Genomic DNA, 5,284 nt, shown 5'->3' with positions numbered 1-5,284 from the left:
CACCACGATGATATGTCTTCAATTATTACACACTCAGTCGTAGTTAGATGTACGTCTGTGCTTATATAGATACATATAAGTAACGATTGAAAGACTTAGGAAGGCTCATCCGCCCTATTTCCTTTTCTTCGTTGAGATGTGGTCTGGTGGGATCGGGTGGCCGTCCGAAAGTCGTTTGGTTCATTAGTTATATACTATGTATATGAGTATGGACATACAGGAAATTCTCCAGTCAGTTCTGTTAAGAGTCTCTACCTCTAGTCTACACTTACATTAGAAACCCACTCCCTCCTAGTAACACCCTATCCTCTATTTGGGATGCATCTTCGGGACGCAGCCTTCTTCATCGTCTAGTTGGTAACCAGAGTCTCCTGTAGGGAGAGCGGACATTGTGTGTATAGGCCTATACGGGATTGACAACCCCGCACCCTGACTGCTAGCTACAATCCACGGCCTACCAAGCCAAGGGGTGACAAATGTCACATTATATAGATGCTTGTAGGGCGTCTAGAACTCTAATCAGTATGGTTACGAGTATCCTAGGTTGCCTTATAATTCATGGCTTTAAGGTAACGGTATTTCGTCAACGATTTACACTGTATGCTGATGTCACCTTTTTCAGAGTCACACTGTTTGACCTTGCTAGATGTGTCTTTCATGTGATACTGTCTACGGTCTGTAGTCTCTGTTTTGAGCTTGCGAGATGTACCTTTCATTTGGTATCACCTGTGGTCTGTCTTCTGGGGTTTGTGTCTCCATTTGTGAGACTGAACCAGGCGTGACGTTATTTCGATACTCCCCTGGAGTCTATGGTTCTTTGCCTTAGCCAGCAGTCCTCACTGCTGAGGCATATGATATTCCTTGATGTTGTTGCTTTCCTCAATAATCAAATTTAGTATTTTTATAATGATAGCAATTTAGGGAAAACTACAATTACCTTACATCACTGACCAGTCTTGGTAGAAGGCTGCTTTTATTAAAGAAAATATAGGATTTTCTGGAAAGGACTCTAATACACTGAAATCTCTTAAACTATTACTTTCTTAAGTTATTTGAATGAAATGTCACTAAATGCTTATGAACTCACCAGCATTTGTAAAAATGCTGATACTCGCTTTTCAAATAACTTGTATTCTCAGGTCAACAATTAGACAGGTACACCCTCGGAGCTGTTGATGAAGATGGCTTAGTACCTTGCTGTATTTATTATATTTACTTGTATTACTTTAAAGTGTTGTAATGTAACCATGTAAAACTATTACTATTAGTGCAATGTTTTGTTGTACTTTGATTACTATAATGCATGTGTTGTGATACTTGACATGACGTCATCCACCCCAGAACGTTTCCGCCGTTCCGGTTTTAGGGTGTGACAATCTTCGATTCGAGTTTTTAGTTGTCTGTTGCTAAACCGAACTTGGAAAAATCATAACTTCCATATGCGAAGTCGGATTTGGGTGTTCTTTTTACGTACGATCATGGTTTAATGACATTTAAACATAGAAGAATTTAAATAGGAACTTTTTGGACTTTTTAATATCGAAGTTAATTTTATTAACTCAAAAGTGGTTACAATACTTGAGTTTTTTAGGTCACTACAAAGAGTTGAAATATCGGGTTGTCACAATTTGGGTTGGAAGGTTTCGCTGCTAACCACTCGTTCTTCTCCCACAAACGTTCTCTGACTGTGGTAGTGTGATTATCTTCATCAATTGGAATGGGCATTGGTCAACCAGAAAAAGTCAAAATCGGGATTACGATCTTAATCGGATTCATGATCGGAAGTGTAATGCGATCGAATGAAATTGAAATTGGAACTTATCGGAATGATTTGAGCATATAACTCACTTTTACTGGTCTGCTTTGGAAGTCAAAATAAATATCAATGAACTTACCTATGATTTGTCTACGAATCGGGACTGGGATTCAGGGTTGCAGTTAACTCCTAGCGAAAGTCAAAATTAAGACAGGTTTCTGACTCGATTGTTTGTTTTTGGTATATTCGGTGCTTGTAATGCTCGCTTTCAAGGTCACACTGATTTGCATCGACATTGATTTGGGGCTTGACAACCGGCGAACGATTGGAATCTGGGCTCGCTCTCGTTTTCTCCCACGAATTTTCAGAGTTTTGAATATTTAGGTTCGTGGCTGATATTAATTTGCATTGCAACTGTGGTCGATTGATTAGGAGCAAAAGGATTTGGAATTGATTTACGGGCTCGATCTAACTTGGGTTTGCGTGATTATGCTTGGAATGAAAGCACCTGGAATGAAAGAATGGAGATTCGCCATGGGGTAATGCTGATGAATTAGGACAGAACCTGGAACAACGAACTTGGGTTCGCTTGTTAATGGTTGGAGCGAACGGAGGAAGGACTGAAAGCAAAAGGAGTTTCGCCTGATGAAGCTTAAAATGGAAATGGAAATGAACAGTTGGGTTCGCTTCAGGTGAATAATTCACGATCTTGGAACGAACTTAGATTCGGTCGCATCAGGGTGCTCAGAAGTCGTAACGAAAGGCATTGATTGAAATATTGTTTGTGGGTTCATATACAAAACGTCACCAGACTTCCAGTAGCTTTGTTCGTTCATTCAGTCAAATAATTGGGGAAGAAGATAAACATGTTACATTATTAGTCCCTGAAACTTTAGCGAATTGACTCTTTTTGTTCATATACTTTTCATGCCTTGGCAGTTTTGGACCATTTCTATATTTTGTTACAAATAAAGGGGTTTATTGGTGCATGATTACAATTTCAGCCCCTGAGTTTCTGGAAAGTGACAATTTCAGCCCATTTTTCAAAAAAGTTTACAATTTCAAGGGCTGGTGAACAGTTTTGAATTCTTTAACGCATATATCTTTTTCGTGAACAGAAAAATAAAGATTCCATCAAGTCTTGGCAGTTCGAAAAGTCATTTTTCGTGATAATGTCAAATTTTCACGTTTTTTTCGGATTTTATACTTCATTGTGTATATCTTTTTGTCGTGTGGGAACTTAGTAAATTTTTATCCATTCAAGATCATTCTCATGACCATTTGAAGGCTTTATAATCATGTTTTTGATTATAAATCGGGGGAGAATTTGGTATGGTCATTCGAAATTGGATTTGTGACTTTTTAAATTTGAAGATTTTTGATAAAGGTTGTGGTAGAATTATGAAGGTAGCTTTTACAGTAACAGTTCTTCATCGAGCTCTTCTAAAGCTTTTAAAGAGAAGTATCCATTACAGTAGCAGTTCTTCATCGAGCTCTTCTAAGGATTAGTTATATCTCCGACTTCTTGTATTTTCTCGATCAAGTGGCATTACGAATCATAAATTTTGGGTTGTTACATGATATTTTTTATGGCTTATATCATTAGCTTATTTGAAGATCATTGTGACTTGGAGGGGGAGCTCTTCAAAGACAAGAAGTGATCCGGTTTCTTTGTTCTAAAATGGGTTTTTATGGCGGGTTTGGTTTTCATGAAGATTCGTTGGGATTACATTCAAAAATGAAGTTTAAAGACATTACTTCAGTGCCTGATTTATATATCCTAGAGCCCGTGTTTGAAGACTATTGAAGAATCAAGATTCATGGATTGCTTCATATATTCCTCGTTGCAGATCTTTTTATTTGCTAGATGCTTGTTTTGGAAGTTAAAGCATTGTCATCCATTCCATACTTTTAGGGGGAGATTGTAGGGTTTCAAAGCACTCCATGGAAGATGGCAATGGGCCCCTTTGACGAATTCTAGGTTAAAAGCCCAAGACTTGTCTTTTCCCTATAAATAGTCAGGTATTATTCACAATTAGGGTTAAGAGAGTGAGGCAAAATGTAGCCGACACGTTGTGAGGTCTCTTGTAAAGTTAGATTCTTATTTCTTAAGTGTAATTTGTTCCTCACAATTCAATAAATCGAGTGATCATTTGACATAATCTTCATATTTGTGTTTGTTCTTATTTTCCGCATCTTGTTCATAAAATCTCAACAAAATTAATTCTAAAGTAATTCTTGATCAATACTAATGAAATCATATGATTTCATAGTAATATATTGGAACTTATAATATATTAATCAATCATAAATAACCTCTTCTCAAAAGTCCATCCTAACAAGTTGTCCTGATGATATGCTACTCAAATGGATTATGCTACTCTCGGGTCAAGTACATACCAATCATAGTTATGGGTTTAGACACCTTATCCATCACACATTCGCTTTATCTGAATGGTAAAGGATCGCATAGTCATTATCCTTGACTATGTCCTGCCACCAAATCTTGATGGTGAAAACCACCTCCCCTAACTCAAGATCATGCGTGGGATACCTTGTCCCATGCGGCTTGAGTTGTCGCGAAGTATAAGTTATCACTCGTCCTCTAGACATGAGAACTTCCCCTAACCCGATGATTGACGCATCACAAAAAACCATAAAATCCTTAATTCCCTCTAGGAGGGTTGAAACTGTGGCTTCGAAAGCCTCTGCCTAAGGGTCACAAATGTTAACTGATGCTAAGGGCCTCACCAGAAATCCACTCCCTTCCGTGTCAGATGATTGAGGGATATTGTTGTTGGAATAGTGTCTAAGGTTGCAACTATATTAGGCAAGTATTTGACCCGATTGTGCATGGTCCTTTTGGGTTGCCTTCACCATAGCAACTTGATAGGATGATTTATTAAGAGAGAGTAAATATTATTAGTATATTATGAGAATAATATAAAGAATAATATATTGTTATTTGATTAATATAAGTCATAGAATTAATTGGTATTAATTTGGTGACATAAAGAGATTAATTAAATAAGAGGGTATAAACTGTCAATTGCTTGATAGTTGTACTTTAGACTATAAATCCTTATGGAAGATAGGTTGGACGATTTCTAGGGCTTGGATAAGCCAAAATCGTCCAAAGGATATCTAATATAAGGATATGGATTAACTTAAAGTCTAAGTTATCCAATTAGGGTTTAAGCTGTAACCCTTAAGGAGTCTACAAGTATAAATAGACCCTATGGGATAGAGAATTGGGTACCCATCTAAAGTAAAGATACTCTGGCCGAATTCCTCCCCTCTCCTCTCTCTTAAATCATCCTCTTTGCTATTTGGTGTTTGTAAGCCATTAGAGGAGTGATAATTGTGACTGTAGAAGCTCCAAGACAACAAGATCAACAAGGAATCCAAAGGTATGATTCTAGATCTGTTTCAATATTGTTATTACACCTAAATAGTCATTAGAAGTCTTGGATTCAAAGCATGTTTGATTAGAAAGGCTAGATCCAAGCATTAGGGTTTTGCATGCGC

This window comes from Lactuca saligna, chromosome 1 (genome assembly GCF_052625555.1).
Source record: "Lactuca saligna cultivar CGN05327 chromosome 1, ASM5262555v1, whole genome shotgun sequence".
Taxonomy (NCBI): domain Eukaryota; kingdom Viridiplantae; phylum Streptophyta; class Magnoliopsida; order Asterales; family Asteraceae; genus Lactuca; species Lactuca saligna.
The sequence above is the reverse complement of the archived record's forward strand: the minus strand, read 5'-3'. Positions refer to the sequence as shown.